Genomic DNA, 25,211 nt, shown 5'->3' with positions numbered 1-25,211 from the left:
CTAATTTTCTACGATATCCGTTCGTATCCGACGACGTCGTCGGTCAAGTACACCGTTCAAAAATTTACTCTCACCCCTTCGATTCTTTACCCTCGCATACACGCGCACACGCAAGGACGCACCAACGCACGTATACCCTTTACTCGAGAAGAGACATTCGCTGTTTTTTTTTTCTTTTTTCTTACTCCTCGTCCACCCTTTCACCTGTCTTCTTTTTACACGTACGAACGATTCCTCGAGCATATATGAGAGAGATCTTCGATATACGATATCACGTCCTTTTTCTTTCACACTTTCGATCGTTTGAAAAAAAAGAAGAGGAACAAAAAAGAAGGAAAAGAAGAAGCGAGAGGAAAAGAGAAGGAAAGAAAGAGAAAGAGAAAAAGAGAAAAAGAGAAAGAGAAAGAGAGAAAGAGAGAAAGAGAAAGAGAGATCGAAAGCACCACCGTGTTTCCTATCGCTGCAAGGGGAATTCATATTTTTTTGTCGCGATTTAAATCTGAATGGCCCGTACAGCCCACGGTCTTCCCTCTCCCCCTCTCTCTCTTCTTTTTTCTCGCTTACACATGTAGAAACGCATAGAAACACATACACACGAATATAAACGTACATACGCGGATACATACGTACATACATACATACGTACAAGTAGATTGTATGGTAGTGTAATGTAAAAGTACGAACTCCCATACGACGATCGCAAGGGTAGAGAATGGTTTATATTGAGGGGACTGCGTGAGATCTGTATTAGTACCTATAGCCTCGGCACGAACCCGTGATTCTCATCCTTCTTATCTCGTTCCCGAGATCACTCTCGAACGGTATCCTCTCCTTTCTCATCTGTCGGATGGAACAGAATTTAGAGAAGGGAAGTACGCGTGCCTCTGAGAGAAAAATAGGGAGAGAGAGAGAGAGAGAGAAAGAGAAAGAGAGAAGGAACAAAGTTAACAAAGAAATGAATAAATAAAATAAGATATGAACGATACTAAAGAAAAATAACGTGTCGATTTTCCAATCCTTCTCTAACATATATATATATATATGAATTTCGTGAAATTTTAATTCTAATTTTTCTCGATAATATTTTTCCTCTTTGTCTTTTTCCTTTTTCTATTTCATTGAAACGAACTCGTAGATATTTGTGACGATCGATCGATCGATCGAAAAAGAGTCGCCAGAACTAATAGAGAAAAAAAGAAAAGAAGAAAAAAGAGAGAGAGAAAGAGAGAAAGAGAGAACGTTTAAAAAGAGGAATTAAAAAATCCAGGCAGCTCGATTGGCGCCTACGAGCATGATTTTATTGGCATAAGCTTCTGGGCATACCGAAACGCGGTGGCACCAACGTAGAACCGACAATTTCGGACGCTTTGTCGTTGCCTAATGGGATTATCTCGAGGAAAATGAGAACCGCGTTGACACCCTGTAGCCGTGGGGGCCGTTCGTTCGTTGACGAGTAGACAACGGAACCAAGTAACCATGAAGGGTCGCCACACGAACCGAACCGAACCGATCCAAGCCAATCCGTGTGCGCGCGAGAGCCAACCGGCGCTAACTAATGTTTGCCCAAAGAATCGTGACGTATAATTGAGTCAGTTTTGGAGTAGGGGTAACGAAAAGAGAGAGAGAGAGAGAGAGAGAGAGAGAGAGAGAGAGAGAGAGAGAGAGAGAGAGAGAGAGAGAGAGAAAGAGATTGGAGAAAGAAAGAGGAAATAGAAAAAAATCAGCGTCAAACCATTCGCCAATCGCCAATGGAATAATCGACTTTCGAGCAACGAATTCGACGGACTCTCTCATATTTCTGTCCTTTTTTCCTTTTTTATCTTTTTTATCTCTCGTCGTTTTTTTCCCCCTATCCACGATTTTACCTCGTCAACTCGTACCGTATCACAAAGTTATCGATATCCATTTTATTAACGAACGATTTATTTATAGGTTCACAGGATTGATAACGTTCCGTTAATACGTACGCACGTTAACAGATCTCTCGCGATACTAACGATAAACCATAGACACGTTCACAGATTAGAGCAGGAGCTTCGTGGAAGTCATCTCGTCGACGTGCAGGAGTACGCGAGTAGTCCTGTCTCTGTCACTCTCTCTCTCCCTATATATCTCTCTCTCTCTCTATCTCTCTCTCTATCTCATTCTCTCATTCTCTCTCTATCTCTCACTGGCCATGGTCGACGATCGCGAGGACGATGCTCTCGGAGGGTCCTAGAGTTAGGCAATCAACGTTGATGAGGGATAGAGGAGGGGCGAGAAGGGCTCGGACAATTAGTAACCATCCTCCCAGTCCCGATTTCCACGCGACCTCTCGTCCTCCTCTACTCTACTCTTCCTCCTGTGGACCACACTCCCTTCTACCTCTAACCCTTCGTTCATCGGCCCTCCAGGACGACGACGACGACGACGACGACGACGACGACGACGACGACGACGATGACGACGGCGGCGACGATGACGACGACGCACCAACCGCAGTCGCTACGCATGCGAAAGAGACATATACTCGATTTGCCAGCAGTGCGTCCTCCACATACGCTCTCCCTCCTCCTCTCACCCATCCGTTTACCCTTCCGAGGATTACTATTCGTTCTCGATCTTTCACTTCTCGAGATGGATCGAACTATCGTTCTACTTTCCTTCGCTACTTTCGATCGCTCAATTTTTTTATATAGACCAACTTTTTTTATATAGACTGATAAATATATGCATGTATTATTTTTATAACGATGTATATATAGATAGATATGTATTATATACGTGTGTATATATATATATGTGCCTATGTATGTATATACGTGCGTTTCTTAGATCAAGGGAGAATTTGATCAAAGGATCGACAAGAAAGTGAATCCCCTTTCTTATTCCTCCTTTGAAGAGATCTTTGATAGGTGAACATTGATGCTCTCGAGGAGAGACTATTCTTAAGTCTTCTACCTTGTAACTAATTGGCTCCTATCTTACCCTCTCTCTATCTCTTTCTTTCTCTCTCTCTATTTCTCTGTTTCTCTGTTTCTCTGTCTCATCAACAGAGAAACGTGTCGAGGATTACGCGGGTCCTTCGCGAATGTCCTCCTCCGTGGACGAGGAGTCTCGAAGGAGACCGCGGAAATAATAAGCCGCTTTTCGAGTGGATCTTACAAACGGGAGTTGATCGACTCGCTAAAGTAAATCTCCGAGAGCAACGCGAAGTAGTCTCGAGACTACTAAAGTAAGAGGAGAACGTCGTCTTCGAGATCGCGGTGAGTAGGAGCTTGCAAGGTAAAGCTCGGAATGATACGATAACTTGAGAAGAGAAATAAGAAAACGAAAAAGAAAAGAAAAAATAGAGAAAAGAAGAAGAAGAAAAAAGAGAAGGAGGAGGAGGTGAAGAGAGACATTTAACGAGCTGTTTTGCATCGCAATGCTTCGACCTCGTTATCGGCTATCGATCCGTCCTGCCGCGATGCCAACACGGATTAAAGGGTACCTGCGGCGGCACTAGGGGGTGGGCGGTGCGTGCACCCTTGCAGTTCGCCACTTTCTTTGTGTATATTCGTGCGTATGCATGCAGGCATGTATGTATGTATGTACGTACATGTACGTATGTATGTATGTATGTACATATGTATGTATGTATGTATGTACGTATGTATGCATGTATGCATGTATGTATGGTATGTATGTATGTATGTACGCTTTCGAACGTTCCAAGCTCGCGTGCGAGTGCGCGTTGCACGTTCGTTTGACCGATTGCCACTCACGTGGGAGAGAGAGAGAGAGAGAGAGAGAGAGAGAGAGAGAGAGAGAGAGAGAGAGAGAGAGAGAGAGAGAGAGAGAGAGAGAGAGAAGGAAGGGTGGGAGGTAGAGGCAGAGAAAAAGAGATAGAGAGAAAGAGAGAGTGCATTTTCGTAGAAACCACCGATTTTCGGTCGTTTCCTGTCTTTCCTCGAATTTCTCTATGTTCGATAATACTCCATTGAAATGTCCTTCCTTTGTGTGTTTATTTTTAAATGGGTAATATTAAAAAAGAAAAATTATTATCTTGAAAAAAAAAAAGAAAATAAAACAATTTGGTAAGAATTACAAGCAGGGAAAGGTAAACTTTTTATGTTGAGATCGTTATAAAATTGTATTGTAAAAGTAGGTAAAGATATGAACTTTCACCGTAAAACGACCGCAACTTTTACTTCAAACAAAAACAACTTGGCAAAAGTCCGAAACCTAAGAATATTATGTACTATACCGACGATAGTAACACGTACAGCAAGATCTATGGTAAAGTAATTTACTCATGGACAGAAAAATAGGATAAAGATTATCCAATCGTAAAATAAAGAGGATAGAAAGTGAAATTGTCGAACTATAGAATTTGCGAAGTTTAAAATTGAAAAATCTGAAATATTCTTTTCATACATTTATTTATTTATTTATTTATTGATTTCTTTATTTTACGAGCATTTATTTATACATCGTCCGTAGCAGTCCATATATCTATCTTTATCCTTTTTCTTTTCTACATCGTCAATTATTTTTCGGCTAAGACAATAAACCGTAGAAATATCTAAGAAATAACCTTGAATAAGTTCGACGAAATTTTAATAATACTCTATCCATTTATTTGTTATACTTAGAACAAGCCATTCGATTAGCCGACATAGAACCTTACGGATCTAACTTTTCTCAAAAGATCGCAAAAGATTCTGTCTGTTTAACTGCTCCTTTATATATTCTTTGTTTTTTTTCTCTTTCTTTTCCATCAAGTAAAAATGAAGACTAGTCGAGTCGACGATAATCTTGCCGAGTTTCATTCTTTCTTTCATTTTCCCGTTAATACCTATGGTGTTAAAACGCACCGAGGACGCCTTGTTCGTGGTTAACGGAGCAACGACGTGCTCTTGGATCTTCCTACGAGCCAACGAATTAACCGGGAACCGGAATGGTAATCCGATAATAGAGAGCACTGGTTGATTCAGGACTAACGAGATTAATTATCTTGTTTGATCTTCTGACACTGCCCTGCTAATGCACTCGCGCGTTTCCTGCCGACTTGTATCGAGCTCGACCGCGACGGACCAGCACGATCGTTCTCTCATTCCTCCCCCAACCCCTACCTCTTCAACTTCCCCCTTTCCCACCCCCTCCTCATCCCCCTGATCCTCCTACTACTAGATATTATTCTCGCGTGGAAACGATGAGCGTTTTCCCTGATTTTGTGCTGCTGCTACTGCTGCTATTGCTGCGAGAGAGAAAGAGAGAGAGAGAGAGAGAGAGAGAGAGAGAGAGAGAGAGAGAGAGAGAAAGAACGAAAGAGAAATAGAGAAAATATACACCTCCGATATCCCTCCCACGATTGATCTATATATAAAGAAAGGAAAAAAAGGATTAAAAAAAAAAGGATTAAAACGAAAAAGGAAAAAAAATAAAAGATAAAAAAAGACAGTTAATCGTCCACCGAGCATATAACCTGTTGATCGTATTACAGAGACGTATTTTTTAATTAGTCCATATGAAAGTGTAATTAATGGTACGAATGAAAAGAGAGAAATTCTCGTTCTCTTTGCTCTTTAGCCGATAGACCGATTTTCGTCGTTCCTATCTCGTGTCCCTCCCTCTCTCCCACCCACTTCGTCCCTAACAATATCCGTTCTTCTTTTCGTCAGAAGCCGACAAAGTCGAAAAGTTTCTACTCGGATCGCTTTCAAGAGCAAGCCGTTCAGTACGATGTTCAGCATCGATTCGCGCGAGTTCCCGGACCATCGGGAACCTTTTTGAGAGGACTCGATTTCGACTACCATCGACAGCGTCAAAACGGAACTCATCAGTCCGAGAGGAAGTGGACACGTCGGAACAATTTCCTTACACCATCTGCCCCGCCACCTCGACCGATTCGACATACACCCCTCCGGCCCCCTCCCTTCAACCCTCGTCCCATCGTTCGTCCACCCCCTTCTAACGCTACTACTGAGAGAGCTTCTGGAATTCTGACCCCTCAGCGATTGACCAATTTGCCAAATCGATTCAACGTCGAAATGAACCTACGTAATATCGGCGGAGCTCTTTGCTTACGCGGACTTCACTCCAACTCTCCCGTATTTCCACATCCTATGTGAGTACAACGTTATCTAGCTGCTAATGCTCTCTCTCTCTCTCTCTCTCTCTCTCTCTCTAACCATCTATCTATCTCTATCTATCTTTCTCTTTAACTTCGTCCGGAGACTGGAAACTTTCAGGAAACAATCGTCTTCTTTATTAACGATCGAGCCACTCGGACATCTTCTAGTCTCATCTTCGTATATAGTTCTGAAACAGGAGAGGCGGAGCGAGAGGGAGGGAACGGGTGGAGAGAAGAAAAAGAAAAAACAAAAAAAAGAGGAAAAGGAAGAAGAGAGAAGAGAGGGAAAAAAGGAGAAGGAAGAAAGGAAAAGGAAGAAAATAACTTGCAAACGATATTGCGAGATTCGTAACGGAAAGTGTAAAGGACTAGATTCTTGAACGATAAATTATGGTTTCGCAACGAGTGCCCTACCTCAAAGAGCAGACCGTGACAGAGACATGCGAGAAGGGGTGACTTGGGTCTAGACGTACTAGCTACCTACTGCAAAAAGCATCGCCGTCGACATTTTTAATGTCACACGAAGCAAGTGGGTACTTAGTACCTATTCTCTCGGAGGTAGTAAGCCCTCTCCCCCTATCTGTCCCCCTAATTCCCCCTATTCCCCACTCTCCTCCCTTCCTCCCTTCCTCCCTACCTACCTACCTACCTTTCTCCACCGTCTACCCACCCTTCAGATATTACCCTTTGGAATAGCAGCAAAAATTATGGACAGCCGATAGGCCGGCAGCCGCTGCAGGGGTGCGTCTCATCCATTTAGGTCCATCACACATGACTGGATGGGGTGAGACTTATCCTGCAGAGGTTCTCACGTAGATTACGACCTTTTCCAAGCACTTTTAACGTTACTTTATCTTCCGAGAGATTCCTCCCCATATATCTCTATAATAATACTGATACTGTGAATATGCATTTATTAATTTAAGTTGATTATAATAATTCTCTATTAGTCGGATCTTTCATTTTTCTTAAGAGAAAGAAGATCGAATCGATCCTCGATCGGTCTTCTTGACTGTTACGTTAGAATATTTTCGATAAGTGAGACGGATCATAGTCAGAAAAAAACAGAAAAGGATAGAAGACTTAAGAAAAGGCAGATAGAAAAATAAGATCGTACTTTCGTACGTTCGCGAGTTTATTCGGGGGTTTGCTCTGTCCTTTCTTTCAGAGGGGTAGATTTATCGATTGTTGCCGGTCCAGTGGTCCCCTTTCGTTGAACTAAACTCGGCATGCTTCGACCCACGTGACCCTTGTGCCTCGACGAACAAAATTTACGATAGCAAACATCCTGAACGTGGCCCCACGCAATTATGACGGGAAAAAAAGGATCCGATTACATAACTGCTTGCCGTTAATGACGCTTTTATTTATCATCTCTCTTCTCTCTTGTTTCATAGAATTTACGAGAGAGAAAGAGAGAGAAAGAGAGAGAGAGAAAAATTCTTTCACGTTGGAAAACTCGGTGTATATAACACATTATACCTGCGGTATATACATATATACGTGTGTGTGTGTGTGTGTGTATGTACATGTGTTTGTGTTCGTATGCACGCACGCGCACACGTTCTATATATATGTGTATATATATATATATATATATATATATATATATATATATATATACATGTATACGTAGGTGGTAGACGCGAACTTGGACCAGTCGTTGACGTCGCGATTAATTTACGTCGCCAGGTGCAGTCTGGCTTAGAGGATTATCCGAGTGCATAATTGTAAAACGTCCGCACATTCGCGTACAGCCCTGTCATACGAAGTCGCATTAAGGTCGACGGCTGTAAACCAAGCACTGTGAACTCCGAGAAACTTCCCTAACTCCTGTAACAAACTTCTACCCATCAAGCTCACCTATATGTTTCTACCTCGATGTAGAAAGCGTGCCATGTGTTACGTTATCGTGGATAACGCACCTAGAAAAACTTCGATCGAAATTTCCTATAGAAATATAGCACGTTTCTAAAGAAAACTATTCACTTGTCTGTCTTAGCAAATAAATTTTTTCCTTTTTCAAAAAAGAAAAAGAAAAAAATAATTACAATCGACAAACAACATTCATTGATATCTATTCGATTAAACTCTGCCCGTAATGCCGGACAAATCTTATTTGCCTTTCTTCTGTATTTGTTTTAAATCTTATTCGTATTTACGTAACGTTTATTAACATTTTTAGCGACGAAGAGATTAGATTGTAAAAATTATTTCATATAGGAATGTTATTAGAGTGACAAGGTTCAATAACAGAATTATCAAAACTATCAACATGATAGATTATGGAATTTCTACGATTATCGAAATAATAATTATCAGAGTAATGTTCATTGAAAGCTATTTTTGTTTACTTATTATTACAAGACTACCAAGTAGAACCAAAATTATAACGAATAAAATGTTTTTCTTCGAGCATTCATCGGATACATTAATAAGTATACATTTTCAAAGTTTCAAATATTTTTCGATGAAAAAAAAGAGAATAAAAAGCCTGTATGAGAGAAACAGTATCGTATAGTAGGTTTTCTAAAAATAACATAATTAAATGAAGTATTTATTACGAGTATCGAGATTATTAAATGGCATAAATAATTTTGGAAATAATGAGAGCAGAGAAATCGCACGCGTGCGAAGTGTGTGTAAGTGAGTGTCGGTGAATGTACCTACTATAACGTGTTATATATGTGTGTATATACACACAGCAAGAGGAATCTCACCCCTAGTGAAGCCGTATTACGGTCGTCGGGGGTAAACCACCCTGGCCTCTAGGAGCCGAGAGCGGGAGCCCGCAGGGGTACGCCACGACAACCCCCGTAGCAACTCCTCAAAATCAACCGAACCCCCTTCTACTTTCCGCACACTCCGTCCTACTCCTCCTCCCCCTCCTTCTCCTCCTTTCTCCTTCCCGGACCCTTCTGGTCCATTCCGTAGACGTTCACGCAGCCAACACGAAAACTAGTCGACCAGGCTAGTTTCTCTTACGTTGTTACTACACTGTAGAAAATTCATTCTTCTTTTTTCGAGATTTTACTATTATATTATATGTATGTATGTATGTATGTATGTATGTATGTATGTATGTATGTATGTATATACATGTTTTAAGTTGACCAATAAATAATGTCAGAATTTTCAATATGTTTGATATCTAAATAAAAAACATGTGTATTTTTTACTTGCATCTTTTTTGTTACTATCATTTTCTAATAGTATCTGTTTGGTCGATAAGTAATGTTGAAGTAGTTTTCAATATTCTATATCTAAATAAAAAAATATTAGTATATTTTCTACTTGCATTTTTATTAGTATTTTGTATTGGTTTTATTTATTATTTATATTAGTGTTGGTTATTTAGATATAAAATATTGTAAATTACGACATTACTTACTGGTCAGTTAAATATATGTATATATATATATATATATACCTATATATATATATATATATATACCTATGTATATATATTCGTTGTTTTAAGTTAGAATTACTTTGTCGTTTAAACTTTTCATTATATAGTTATAACTATTATTACTAAATATAATGACATATATTCAGGAAAATAATAATAACAATCTAATGCAATAAAATAAATTAATAGTATCATCAATCATTTAGTATTAGCTACATTTTACGACTACTAGTTACATCTAAATAATTAATATTAAAAATCCTTTCAAAACCCCAAAGAAATGATATTTCTTTTTTTTTTTTTAGAATCGTACATTCATCTACATATTTATACATACATACAATATATACTATAAATACCATATTTTAATAACGAAATTTAAAATCGATTGGCAATCAAGCTAATCGATAAAAAAATCAATAAAAACTTATCTTCAACCTTTAAATAACAAATTTTTTATATAAGGTCTAGAATATTTGAAAGATCTCTTAATAAAACAAAAATATGTAAAACAGATAGTTTTCTTTTGGAATAAAAGAATATTATATAAATACAATTGAAAAATATGCATCCCCTTTTTGATGACAGCTACCGTAGTAGTCGCTTAAGTCTAAACATTCGAACGCAATCACAGATCCCTACCATGTATGTACCATGCCAAGGTTCTTTGTACGAAGGGCAGTGTCGAGTGTATATATGAGGGGAGAGAGAGAAACAGAGAGAGAAACAGAGAGAGAGAGAGAGAGAGAGAGAGAGCTAACACCATTATCTAATACACCCGAACGGCCATATGTGGTACCCCGGCTACGAGCCACTGTGCCATTCTCAAAAACCTCTGGCATCGCGCGATTGGGGCTACTACCACCCCTTCGTTACCACCCTACTCTCTCTTATTTGTACGTCCAAGGACCTCCATTATGTCGGCGACACTAATCAAACGGTACCAACCAAGTACGCCTCTTTCCTCTTTTCAAAATAAACGCCGAAACACGATTTTCTCGATTTTTTATTTTGATAACAGCATGATCTTACAACAGTGTAATTTATAGTAATTCATCTCGAAAAAACGTTGCGAAACAGATGTTTTTTATTTCCTTTTCTTTTTTTTTTTACTTTTTTCTTTTTTTTTTTTCAAATCTCCGACAGAGAAATTAAATCGTAGAAACGTCATTCCGATAGAGCTGTCTTATTTCGTTTTTTACGTGCTCTTTTCTTTTTCTCGATAATTAATCTGGATAAACGCTTTCTAAATTTCGTTTATAATAAAGGAATTAAATAAAGCGAGTTTTAGGATAAAATCTTCATAGAAATCCTTTCATTTCTGCAGTGTCATAATTTATGGAGAAATTCTTTTATTCTTATTTTCCATTGAATAAAAATATTTGTACGTTTAAAGTCATATGAAATATGAAGTATTTCTATATAATTTATTTACCGGTACGTTAACAATTGGAAGGATTACCATAATAGATGTCAACCAAATGGTGATAAAATTATTTCACTTTTGTTGAAACGTTTGAACGTATTGTTTAATTATTTATGTCTTAAGAAGGAATATAGGATTATTTCTTTTTCGAATGGATAATCTTTCATGAATACAAATCTTTCGATAATCCTAGAAAAAGATAAATGGTAATAAATTATGTTTCGTGTCAAACGTAACTAATTCTAAATCGCGTATCTTTTAAAAGCCTAAGATGATTAAACCCTTACCAAAGAGTAAATATTTGGAAGTTTACTTATTTATTATTCTCAGTAAATCCCCGATAATGCTGAAACCTTGAAGTAGAAGCTTCAATAAGGAAAGGCTTAACCCTTTCCTTGTTGAAAGTAACCATAATTATGCATTGTATATTAAAAGGCGTAAAGCCATAATTATCGAACAAACTTCTATTTGAATAAAATAACTGGTCATTTTCCAAGAACAGGTTATCGAAAAATCATCATCAATCACGATCTGATTTGTTAAATAATTTTCAACGAAAATTATATATATATATATATATTTCATCCTATTTATAAATTTATGGTTTTTTCTCGATAATATATGACATTCGTTCGAAACGAAATTCTCGTTATTGTTATTATTATTGTTATTTATTTATTTACTTGTTTATTTATTTATTTATCAATCTAATTGATCGAGAAATAAATTGTTAAAATATCATTGTACACGTTCCGATAGAAGGATTTTTTTGTTTATAAAAGAAAATATTTTTCAAGGAAAATACGATTGGACACTTTCACCTTTTCTTAGTCCGAACGTTCTATCACTGATTAAAGTGTGAAAACTAACACTTAAAATCCGAGTTGGAAGGTCAGTTAACAGGTAAGAATTCGAAATAGGTCGTCACGCCTCACTGTGCTGTCAACAAACCTATTCCACTGAGATCTTCGTAACAACCCGCACCGTGTGAAATCTTTGTAAACGTAACCTCCGGCAATGCGTGTCTAATTTTTTTGAAATAAAACGTGAATTTCGTTGATCCTAAATATACCTGAACTCTTGACCCAATGACACAATTCTCATATTTAAACAAAAAAAAAAAAAAAAAAAAAGAAAGAAAGAAAAAAAAGGAAATAAAATAATGTACGTAAACGTCGAATAAAATATAAACCTCTTCCTCTTCCATGCGATTATTTAATATCTCGTAATATTACATTCAACGAATTACGTTTTCACATATTAGTATAAGACTTCTACGAACAATCTTGAAACCTAACGTATATAATTAGACGTCATAAAGTTTCTTAACCAATATGTGAAAATATCGTTTTCTTCGTTTCCTTCTAGCGAAATTACCAAGTGGAAAAGCGTTTGAAAAATATAGAAACTACAGTTAAAGTTTTGTTCATAAACTTCTTCGACCTCTGTGTTTATGACACCATCTGGTTTGTCGAAAAGACAAGCTTGTGGGTCAGTGGGTCTACCGAACGGACTTTCGGTCAAAGAATGAAAAGAGAATATTTATGTTCACCCAGCATTTATTTCTCTCAATCTTTCCTCTTTTCCCTTTTGCTCTTGTAACTAAACATTTTAAAGAGTGAAAAGAAAAGAGTGAGAGCTACTTGGTCTACGAAAGAACGTGGCGATGCGAAAAACGAAAGAAAAAGGAAACGTGTATGATTCCTGGCTCGTATTATAAAACTGTTCACTGTACGGTCAACGTAAAAGAAAAGCTTTCTCCGAGTATCATAAAATAAAATAAGAAACAGAATTCTGAGGAGACCCACTCAGAAGTACGACGCGTGTAAGTTGGCCGAAATTTTCGGTAAAATTTTACGACCTTTTGCTTAACCAAAACTCTACCTCTAGAATTACCTCTACCTCTATCTATACCTCTATCTCTAGCTCTATCTCTACTTCTTTCTATTTTTTTCTCTCTCTCTCTCTCTCTCTTTCTCTATGGCAAAAAGAACGTAACTCGGTAACATCCTTCTCTCTAACCCTATATCTATCTTTTTCTTACTTTCCAGTCAACTTTTCTCTCTCTCTCTCTCTCTCTCTCTCTCTCTCTCTTTCTTTCCATTTCTTCAACTGCCCCTCTTTTTCGCTATCTTTCTCTCTTTCTTTTTCTTCCTGTCCTTTCTATTTCTGACCAAGTTAATTTATGACGAGACGTACGCCCAGATTTACCCAAGCAAGTTGAAAAGCTCCTGTAAAATTTTACAACCGCGTGATTGAAGCGATTTTTCCTTTCCTACCTTTCTCTCTCTCTTTCTCTCTTCCTCTTTTTTTCTTTCTTTCTTTCTTTCTTTCTCTTTCTCTTTCTCTTTCTCTTTCCCTCTTCTCTCTTTTCGGAAGAGTGAAACTATATGGCGCGTGGCTACTTCCAAAGTTACACGAACTACTTCGTTGGTGGGAGGTAAAACTCTTAGGGAATGGCGCACGTCGAAATACCGAGGAAAATCTGCTGTTCAAGGAGAACTAAGAAACGACGAAAAAGAGTACAAAATGAGGATGACCCTTCCTCCTTTCTCTCTTACCAACTTTCCTCGATAATATCTTGACCTTGACACAGAATAGAATATCATTGTGTCTTATTTGAATGACATTTGAAGCAACGCATCGAAGGAATATTCGAAAATTCACACGTAGTCGTATTTAATCGTTTTGTCTCGATATATATTAAATTCTAAATAAATTAATTCCTACTTATGAATTAAAGAATTGAAATGAGAAAAAAAAAAAAAGAAAAAAGAAAAAGAAAATTCGTTTCGTGTCGCGTGTAATCGAAAACTTTAAACGGAAACTTTAAACTTAAAACTAAATGTTCAGGGAAAGTGTTATTTTTCTTTTTCTTTTTTATTGACGAATAAACGATACAAGAAAATGCAATGGTTGTCACTATTGCATGTTCTGCGATAACGTTTGCTGCAATTTTTAAACTGTTTCCTGTAAAATAACGATAGAACATGTGGCTTGGTTGTGCAATGCAGTTCTTTTTTTTCTCTTTAGATTGCTTTGCAATTGGCTGATTAGATGTTTGAATTATTGTTAAAAAAAAAAAACAGAGACAAGAAGAAGATTAATAGAGATTATAAGAAAAAATTTAGTAAGATAATATCACACGATATATGAGCGTAGGTTTGGCTGAAAATATGCGTTTAGTCATAACTGTTCCGTCATGAATCGTCGGGAAGCGAATGAAATAAAATAGTGATTGCGATAAATAAAAACGTGAAAAAAGAAAAAAATTGTTTAAAATGAACTTCTTCGTTATTCTTGTATATTTTTAATATTAATTGAACTCATTCGTTACATCGTACATTTTATAGTTTCAATATTTATACTCTCTGCCAAAAAGTATACTTCTAGTTCGCAAAAAAATCGGCTAGATCATTTTTACATATTTATCAAACTCTAAAACGCGTATTTACCTTCTTTTCTTTCGAATTTGTCTACTTTATTTGAAACGTTTCTAAGATCAATTTATTGACAATTTTCGATATTTCAAGTGTCGACGATGAAAATAATAAAATTTAGTTTAAAAATATCATTTTAAAATTATTTCTATATCGAAAGTATAAAAATAAATAAATAAATAAATAAATAAATAAATAAATAGGACAAAATTAGATAATGAAAGGATTAATCCAATGTGAAAATTGACAATGACTCTTAAAAGAGAGAAAAGAAAATGTTTCGATAGAGAAGATTATAATCGTCGTAGAAGAAATGAGTAAAAGACAACATAATAGATAAGAAAATGTAACGATCGTTGATTAGATATTAAAATAATAAAACAAGAAAGCCGTTATAAATATCAAAAACGAGACACGCGTGTACCAGAGAAAGGCGCGTGGCCGCACGGTATGCGGATCATATTTTACAAAAATATCTTAGACCTAACATAATCGTTAGACCTAACATAATGACAAGGAAATTTAGAAATAGAAGAATAAAAGGTAAGGGAAGGGACACGCGCGTTCAACGTTATTCCATTCATTTTATGTGAAAGTGTCGTTCCACGCGACCTGAAGAGGCCACCTGAGGTTTCTTTCGATTTTTTCTCCCACATGACCTTGACCATAAGAACATTTTATTCACATTATTATTTATTATTCCTCGAAAGTTAATTACGACCGGTGTCAAGAAATTTCTCTTGGAATTATAAGCGATTTTTCTTCTTTTTTCTTTGTTGTCTTTTTCTTTTTTCTTTTTTTTGTTTTGTTTTTCTTTCTTTTACACTTTTTTCTTTTTTCTTCTTTTTTGAAACATTTCATCGGACGAAGATATTGTTATTATCTTATCGAATTTTCCTTCGAGTTCTCTTGAAATTTATAAACGAGTGATAGAAAGTGAGGGTATTCGAAAGAAGAGCGAAATCAAGTTTTCTCCCACGTATGGTGAACGGAACAGCAGGTATAAGCAGGTAGGATCAGTGGTAATTGAGACGTCTTCAAACGTCGAAAAAGAAACGTCATCGAGAATCCGAAGGTACGATCATGCGAAACCTTAGACTCTTTTCCTCTCTTTTACAATGGATCTCTCTCTCTCTCTCTCTCTCTCTCTCTCTCTCTCTCTCTCTCTCTCTCTTTCTCTCTCTCTCTCTCTCTTTGTGATAATAATAACAGCATCCTGGTGAGTGTCCACGCAGGATAAGGAGGACATAGTCTCTCTTCCGGTACATTCAATGGATACTCGAAGAGTAAAGCAGTGTTAACATTTAAAAAGTGTAACAATGATCTCTTAGGATCAAAAAAAATTTTCCTTCGTTGTCAGAGTATTACCTAAGTAATATATATGCGTGAGATTATTTTAAGAAAAAAATTGAATAAAGAAAAGAAAACTTTCATATTAATTTTCTATTAAAGAAAAGAAAAAAAAACAGGAAACAAACTGTTTATTCTATCTCTTTTTCTTTGCTTACTGACTATTCTCTCTCTCTCTCTCTCTCTCTCTCTCTCTCTCTCTCTCTCCTTTCTCTCTCTTTTTCTTTTTCTTTTTTCTTTCATTCAGTTAAGCGTGCTTTTCGATACGCGATTTTCCCAGCCTTGCAACGTAACCATGAATGAATTCGATATCCAAAAATATGTATGAGCTTATTTTAGAAACAAAATCAACGAATGAATACATAGGTATTAAATCTCTATCAAAAAAAAAAGAAAAAAAGAAAAAAAAAGAAAAAACAAAACGAAATAAATAAAAGTATCTCTACTCTTTTTCTTTGTTTATTGTCTCTTTTTCTCTGCTTACTGATTACTCTTTCTCTCTTTCTCTTCTCTCTTTCATTCTGTTCGGAGTGCTTTTCGAAACAAGGGAGAGGCGATTTTCACAGCCTTGCAACGTAGCCATGAATGAATTCGATTTTCAAAAATGTGTGCGAGATTATCTTAGAAAAAAAGAAATAATAATAAAATAAAAGAGAATATACGTATCGATACCTATTAAAAGAAAGAAAAAAAAGAAAAAGAAAAAGAAGAGAAAAAACGAAATAAATAAAAGTTCCTCTACTCTCTCTCTCTCTCCGTTTATTCTCTTTTTTTCTGCTTACTGACTACTCTTCCTCTCTCTCTCTCTCTCTCTCTTTCTCTCATTCTATTTGGCGCGCTTTTCGAAACACGGGAAACGCGATTTTCCCAGCCTTGCAACGGAGCCATGAATGAATTCGGTTTCCAAGCATTGAAACCGCGATGAATGGAGAATACGAGACGAAGGCGTTTTTACCAAACGATCCGTGGTGTCACAGTCGTGGTGTTGACGGTATTGGTGGTGATGGTGGTGATGGTAGTGGCGGTGGTGTTTGGTGACTCGACATAAATCACAGAAAATCTGCTTTATGCGCGCGAGGGCAAACACGGGAACGGCGGACCCGCCTACCCACATCGGCCAAATTCACAATGGGGTGATGTTCAACCGAGGAAACGCAACTTTTCTCTCTCTCTTTCTCTCTCTCTTTCTCTCTCCTCATCCTCCTTTTCTCACCTCATAATAAGCGAGTCTTCCTTGTTGATTCGTTTCTTCTTCTTCATCGCGAGCACGAATTCCATCGAGAAAAGCGACAAAATGCGAGATAAATCGAAGCTTGCTCAAGACGCCACACCTCCTTTTTTCTCGCACGAAAACTTTTCCTTTCGTTTTCTTTCTCATTGATAGATATAACTATGAAATCGAGATCGAGATGGATCGTTTCGAAGAAATTTTCAAACTTCTTCTTTCATTATCCTCGAGCTCGCAATTATCTTCTACGTGCATTACGATAATAGACGCACAGTGGATCGATTTAACGTGTTCACACTCACAACAATTCGTAGAAATTCGTAAAACGTGAACGTATCCATTCGAACTATAATTCCAAGAGATTTCTAAACTACAAAATCATCGAAATCATCCCTGTCTTCGAACTGATTTTTCTTTAGCTCGATATACGTATGTTTCGTTTTTGAAACAACTAGTAAGTTATTTCCGTTTGGAAAACTTCGACTCTCGTTCCACGATAATACCACACCGGGGCTGCCACACACTCTTTCTCTCTTACTCTCGAGCTATTCTCGTTTTTATATTTTTAGACATTATACGTGACCTGTTGCCGTCTCTATTATTGAATCCTCGATTCGAACGTAAAATGGAACCTCGGTAAATCTTGTTACTTATACGAGCTATCTAAACGATTGTCTTTAGCGCGTGAATTTTATGCGTTTTCATAAACTGAAAAAAAAAAAAAGAAAATAAATGCTCGTTAATTATCCTCTGGTAGGATTGCAAATATTTCAGTTCGATCTTGTCGCGCAAAAAAGAAAAAGAAAAAGAAAAGACCGCCGAAAAGAAAGAAAGAAAGAAAGAAAGAAAGAAAGAAAGAAAGAACACACAGAGAGAAAGAGAAAGACAGAGAAGAAAAAGAATCCAAGAAAGAAGAAAAATCGTCGATGCGGAGAGACTTTTATCTCGAGAGAGACCATTCCGGTCCGGAGACAGGAATCTAAAAGTTTCCTATCGGAAGTCGGCCGACGTTTGCCGAGACGAAAACCTCAACTGCTGTCGCCACGAAACCTCGTGCTTGCCAAACGCTGGACCGATGATGCTTAAAAATACAAATTCGACGAACAATGTAAGAAGCGTTATCGGCACCACAGGATACCGACGTTCGCCGACGACGTTCTTGGCAGACACGTATCCTGGAGAGTAGAAGGGACTAACTTAGGCTCGTTCCAAAAAAAGAGAGAGAGAGAGAGAGAGAATGTGATTTTGAGAGAAGATCGGCTCTCATTATGGGTGCCAACCCCCCGCAGTTTGACCTCGAACGTCGCAGGAGTCCATTTTCTTCTGGAATTCGTCTGCTCGTTTCCCTTTTTCGAAAAAAACTATAATGACCTCAACTAATATATCTACAGACGATTTTAGATTCGTCACGATTTCACCTAACTTTAGACTGCTCATCTACGTATTAAATATTTCTTTAATCAAGTTTTCAACTATATATAAATATATTGATTATAAATATATTAATTATATCGAGATGGATTGTATTAGATCATACGAATAAGAAAGAACTTTTTACGAACGTAGATTAGAAATACTTTTCTTTTTTTTTTTTTTATTCATTTCATCGGAACCCTCTCATTAACTAAATTTTGATTTATAGTCTATCAGTTATTATCAATAGGAAGATTTCAAGGAGGTTGGCTTTTGCGGATGTTTATAGAACCAACAGTACGCCCACTCTGTGTCCCTCTTTACCTATCCTATAAAACCTCAATTGTATTCTCTTAGGACTTTAAACCTTACTGACCGTGTGCCTTTGACAGGGCCGCAGCTGCAAGGACAGCCACGACTAATCGATTACCACGAATCCTTAGCTATTGCATGAGAGAGGAAAAAAATATATCGATAATAACGTCATTGAGTGTTAGCTTTACATTGATGTATCGTTACCGAACAAAAAAGGAAACTTATCGATCGAATTTCATCCAGAAAAAGATGACTTCAAAAAAAGATCTCGAAAATAAAACTTCGATACTACTAACAATATGTGCGCACGTGTGTGTGTGTGTGTGTGTGTATGTGTGTATGAGAGAGATTGAGAAATAGGAACGAGAAAAACAAAGATAAAAAAAAGGAAGAAAAAAAAGAAAAAGCAAAAGAAACCTAACGATAGAATTGGAAAAGAAATGATTCGATCGATTAAAACTCAATATAAATTATGTTCGTTCGATCTAACGAAACATACTAAAAACTTGTCCACGTATCGTCATTACATTCCTGATAAATCACCTGTTTAAACGGCCATAATAAGACCCGCGGCGTAACAGGATCTCCCACCAAGCACGAACGACCCCCCACCATTGAACCCACCCATATATTTACCCGCTCTTGTCCTCTCTTTCCGCCTGAAAGCAAAAGCATCTCACCCTTCTCACCCTTCTCACCCTCTCGCCATCAGTCTCTCTCTCTCTCTCTCTTTCTCTCTCTCTCTCTCTGTCACACACGCATACCCTACATCTATCTATCTCTATCTCTATCTCACACTCTGCACGGTCGTCGTCGCAAATTTCAGCCATTTATCTGTCCGGTCCTCGACAATGAACGCGAGAGGAAGAAGAGGACTATGAGGAGGTCGCGCGACCATGTACGAAGAGCGAGAGATAGAGAGATAGATAGAGAAATAGAGGAGAGAGAAAGAGAGAGAGAGAGAGAGAGAGTTTCCCCAATTTCGGGCTAACAGAGAGGCCGATTCGTTCCGGCTGTAATGCGTTTATAGCTGCGTGTCCGGTACACGTCCGTCACGGTTCCTTTCCACGGATCCGGAGCTGCTCGACGTGCTAAGGAGACCTAAAGACTCTGTTTTGTGTGTGCTGGACCCCTGGAGAAGCAGTAGAAGAGAGAAAGAAATAGAAAGAAAAAGAGAAACTTCGTATCGCACGCCACGTTCCAACGATGATGATCGTCGACCTTCGCGTTCCGTGACTTGAAAACTTCACATTTTGTTAGGATTGCATGGGGTATAGGTAAAATAGTTCCTTTCCGTTCCCGATCGATTAAAAAGAATCAGAAGAAAAAAAGATAGAAAGAAAAAATAAAAAATAACAAATAAAAAAGGAAAGGAGAAAAAAATGAAAGAAAGAAAGAAATAATACGAATAAAAATACGATTTCTTTAGAGAATCTAAGGAATATTCGTAGTCGAGTAGAGTTTCGAAATCTCTGCCGTCGGGAGTTCGTAGTCAAAGTCGATACAAAGAGCGAGAGACAGAGAGAAAGAGAGAGAACGAGAGAGAGAGAGAGAGAGAGAGAGAGAGAAATAAAGAAAGAAAGAGGAAAAAGAAAAAAGAAAAGAAAATGCGAAAAAGGAGGTTTCGATCCTTCGATCGAACGGCGTTTGCCCCCTTCGCGTATAACCACGGATTGCTAGGGTTCTTTATGGGCAATCTATGGTGATGGAGATGATAGGCAACGAGATATACGTAAACCTGATTCTGGAGGATCTTCCGCGACCCTACTCGAGAAGAGTCGTGTGGCTGAAGCCTGCTATAAGAGTGACTGTGAGAGAAAGAGAGATACATATGTATATGTATACATACATAGACACACACACATATGTATATGTACCTCGATTCCCCAATAGTTTAACTTACGGCCGGATTTACTGGCGGAGATAGGAAAACCCCCGCGTATTGGCTGATAGACTCGCGACACCTACGCTCTATCTCTCTCTCTTTCTGAGGAAGATCTTCTCCAGCGATCCTCAAACTTTCCACGGAAACTCTGAATGCCAAAGGACGATATGTAGATATATACGTTATGTATGTATAGGTACATATGTATATTCAAAAGGACGAAATGGTAAAAGAAGAATTTCTTAAGTGAAATAAAGGAGAATACTCGTACGAAGTTGTCGTACCTCGAACTTAGATTCGATGCTTTCCTTTGGATTTAACTCGTCGTCCTTGATCCAAACCGCCAAGTTTCTTCTTTTTTTTTTGTCTCGAAAATAAAGAGAGAGATGAAAGATGAGAAAGAGAGAAAGAGAGAGAGAGAGAAAGAGAGAGAGAGACAGAAATAAAAGAGAATGAAGGATAAAAGTGTCGTAATTCGTAGCTTTACTCGAGTTCTTAAAAGATTAATTATCGAGGAGAGACGAACGATGGTAAAGAAATACCTTTGGAAACGATCGAAATCTGACGCCAAGGACGGCGTGACATATACCTTTGGATGCATCGAACGGAAGCTTTTGCATCGTCGAGGAAGCACCCCTGCTTCCGTGTGACAGTAGCAAAAGAGAAGAGTAAGAGGAAAAGAGAAAAAGAAGAGAACGTGAAGAGGGGCTTGGAGACACAGAGTGAAAGAGAGAGAGAGAGAGAGGGAGAGAGAGAGAGAGAGAGAGAGAGAGAAGACGGAGGAAAGAGGAGGGAAAAAGAGGAAAGAGCAAGGGGATGAGCTTGGTCTCATCTTGCCTCCACAAAGCGGCGCCGCATCAGATAGCATTTGTTTTAAATATATGGATCAGGGGTGTGAGTCCAGGATGGCTAGAAGGGATGCTAGAAAGAGTGAATGAGTAAAAGAGAGTAAAAGAGAAGGAGTGATAGAGAGGGAGTGGATACAATACCCCATATCCTACGAGAAGGAAGAGGAAGAGAAAGCCACCCCAGTGTTCTACGAACACGCGAGGAAGACTGAGTTCGTAGCGAGAAGAGAGAAAGAGAGAGAGAGAGAGAGAGAAATATAGACAGATAGAAAGGGTAAGAGAAAGAGAAACAGAGAGAGAGAGAGAGAGAGAGAGAGGAGATGAGATAAAGAGAGAGAGAGAGAAAGAGAGAGCTTTATACGACGCAACTCGTTTCCTCAGTACTCCCCAGTTTCAGAAGCCAATACTCTAGTAGCCCTCTCTCCTCTCGGATCCACCGAACGAGAGTCCGTTCTCTCTATCCCGCGTGCTCTCTATCCCCTCTAACCTCCCTGCGGCTAGATATCGGCTTCCCAATAATCTAACCGACTGCTCCGCGACGGCTAGCAGTGGTATTCCTATCCTCGTTACCTTCCAGGATCACCCCGAACGATTTCAGCCTTCGATTTCAAAGTTTTAGAGCGAATTACTGAGAAAACGATGACGTTTACTCCCCTTTTTTGGTCTGCTTTTTTTCTCTTTCGTTTCATCTTTTTCTTTTTTTCTTTTTGTTTTCTTTTCTTTTTGTTCTTTTTTTTTTTTTTTTTGCTTCTTCTTCTCTTATGCAAAGTAACAAAAAATTTGTTTAGTTTTGTCTAATCGTTGAACATGGTCGATCGGAGAGAAAAATCATTCTCGATCGATCAATTTTTATAAGTAGATGGTGGCATTTTTTTTGGATGTTAGAAAAAAATGTTATAAAGAAGGGTCCTATATATCCTATATGGTGTGGCTACGTTACGGACACTTAACAATAACTTCTGACAATAACTATGGAAACGCATGCAGTTTTCACCAGCGAAGATCCGACCTCCTCTCGCGACGGTCCAGGTGGTATCGCTACCGTGAACGTAAGAGGAATATAAGCGACGCAGTAGTATCCTTGGTATACATATATCCTTAAGAATCGTGGCAGAGAATAGTCTTAAGAGATCAGGCAGTCGATCATGTCAACGACTTAAACGCCGGATCGTACCTGCGGGTGCTCTTTAATAACGCCATTGATCCTTGAGGATCGGATCATCGGATCACCGGAGAATCTGGTGGACAAATTGCGAGCCTACTTCTTTTTCATCTTTGAAAAAAGGAAAGAGAGAAAAAAAAGAAAAGAAAAAAAAAAGAAAAGAAGAAAATTCTATTCCCTATGCTCGCGAGAGCGTAATTACGTGTATGTGTGTGTATGTATGTACGTATATCTTTTTTTTTTTTTTTTTTTACTATAAAAAATAGAAAGAAACCATATCGGAGGTATCATCGAATTTTTCAAAATCCGTTCGACTTCTCGAGATATTTTCTAATCGTTTTGCGAAGGTCGACATGACTCGGACGCATCGAACCCGAAGGATCATCAAGAAACATTCCTCAGAGTTGTAATGAAAGCAGGGATAAAGCAGAGGGCAGTTACTAACGAGGGGACGGAAAGAGGAAAGAGGAAGGAATAGAAGAAGGAGAAGGAAGAGGAGGACGAAGAGGAAGAGAAAGAGAAAGAGGTCGACGACGACGACGTCGACGACGAGGAAGAGAACGATTCAAAGAGAGAAGGAGAAAGAGAGAGAGAGAAAGAGAGAGAAAGAGAGCAAGAGAAAAAGAGAAAGAGAGTAGGTAGATGGTACTTGGTAGGGGTCAGAGGTCGCTCGAATTTCACACGTGGATTAACTCTCCGGCGAGTAAAGTGTCCTCCTCCTCCTCCTCCTCCTCCTCCTCCTCTTCCTCCTCTTCCTCTTCGTTCAGCTTCCTCTCGTTCCTTCCTACTCCGAACGAGAAACCTTCCTACACGAATTCCGAGATCCAGCCAGTGCAGCCGCTAATGAACGTTCGCGACATATCCCTTCCCATCCTCTTCGTCTCTCTCTCTCTCTCTCTCTCTCTCTCTCTCTCTCTCTCTCTCTCTCTCTCTCTCTTTCTCTCTTACACTATCGCACACATATGTACGAACATGTGGATGTAGGTATACCATGGCGCGAACCCAGTCGACCAGCCTTGATCCAGTCCATGTACAAGAGAGTGCATGACAACGAGGAGAGCACCTGGACGATGCGGCTAGGACGTTCAATGAGGGTGACCGTACGTCGACGAGAAGAGACGTGAGGGTGGAGTGGGTGGTATGGGCGTGGGAGGGGTAGGGTGTGAGGAACGATATTCACGCGCTGATCGTATTAAATCTCCTTGGAGCCCAGCTTTTCACCCTCTTCCTCTTCTCTTCTCTTCTCTTCTCTTCTATCTCTCACCTCTCACCTCTCTCTCTCTCTCTCTCTCTCTCTCTCTCTCTCTCTTTCTCTCTCTCTCTCTCTCTCTCTTGGCTGGATACTACGTCCATCGATCTCGTAATTCAACCTGACTTCAAATAAAACCGCCCGTCAGCTACGGTCATCCCTTTCACGCATCCTCCGACCTTTGTCTCACCGTTCTTGATGAATTCTCTCTTTTACTCTCTCTCTCTCTCTCTCTCTCTCTCTCTCTCTCTCTCTCTCTCTCTCTCTCTCTCTCTCTCTGTCTCTCTCTGTCTCTGTCTCTTCCTCTTTCTCTTTAAACGTACTACGACGATCGTTCAACGATGATCAAGATTACGAAACTCTCTTTAGATTTTGTCTTTCTAATCTTACATTGATGAATTTCGTGATACTTCTAAATTTATTTACCGTACGTGTTTTAATGGAATACCAAACGTGTACGAGACCGCAAACGTATGTACGTAGACGAGATAGATAGATAGAGAGATAGAGAGATAGAGAGATAGAGAGAGAGAGAAAGAGAAAGAGAAAGTGAGAGATAGAGAGAGATGACATCGATTATTCATAAAATGGAGATCGCGAGATTGAAATTCTAACATCTGATGGTTATAAATTCGACGAGAGAATGCAACTTGTTGCTGAACTAGAGATACGCGAGTACAATTATTTTACTACTATGAATACCTCACCGAACACGCGTTTATACCCAATTTTAGGGAATACCAGAGCTGTTACTTATGAAAAGAATTTCACGGGATAACTGATCTCAGTAGAATAGTCCACTACAATTTCGCAAATCTGTTCGAGTTTTATAATTTTTGATATCTAATAAAATTAACGCATACAGAATTGAAAATTAAAAAGAAAACTCAAGTAAGTAGCGCAGTGTCTTATCAACAAAGCGTCTCATATCGATTCAAATGCAAATAAAAATTTTTCAGTCGCGATAAGATATTAATTGGTTTGAAAAAAAAAAAAAGGAGAAAAAGAAAAAAGGATGCAAAAAAAAAAAAAAGAAAGGAAGAAGAAGAATTGAAACTATGCAAAATGAAAAGAAAAGAAAAAAAAAAAAGAAAAAAGGTTTCTTCCTTTCATTTTTTAAAAATGATCAATCCTGTTGTAAAGAATGTTGTAAAATTGTGTGAATTTGTCTAATAATAGACCAATAAAAAGTTAGTTCGTTAATTGAAGGGCATTGGCCCGAGGACAACCCTTCCATTCTGTTTCTCACAAATAGTAAACGACCCTAGAAAACCATTCGTCCTCGTAAATTATCCGGTTTCGCGGCTCCAACCAGTTAGACTTGCTTGTGGGGTTCTCTCTTTCTCTCTCTCATTCTCATTCTCTTTCTCTCTCTCTCTCTCTCTC

General features: G+C 38.3%; 1 protein-coding gene across 1 annotated transcript in view; it reads right to left on the bottom strand.

Annotated features, from left to right (window-relative positions):
• LOC122626960 (protein lozenge-like) overlaps positions 1-25,211 on the bottom strand; it is a 100,821-nt gene that overhangs the window by 56,769 nt on the left and 18,841 nt on the right. The gene's annotated exons all lie outside the window — the stretch shown is intronic.

This window comes from Vespula pensylvanica, chromosome 1, assembly GCF_014466175.1.
Source record: "Vespula pensylvanica isolate Volc-1 chromosome 1, ASM1446617v1, whole genome shotgun sequence".
Classification (NCBI taxonomy): Eukaryota; Metazoa; Arthropoda; class Insecta; order Hymenoptera; family Vespidae; genus Vespula; species Vespula pensylvanica.
Note: the sequence above shows the minus strand (reverse complement) of the source record. Positions and strands in the feature narration are given on the sequence as shown.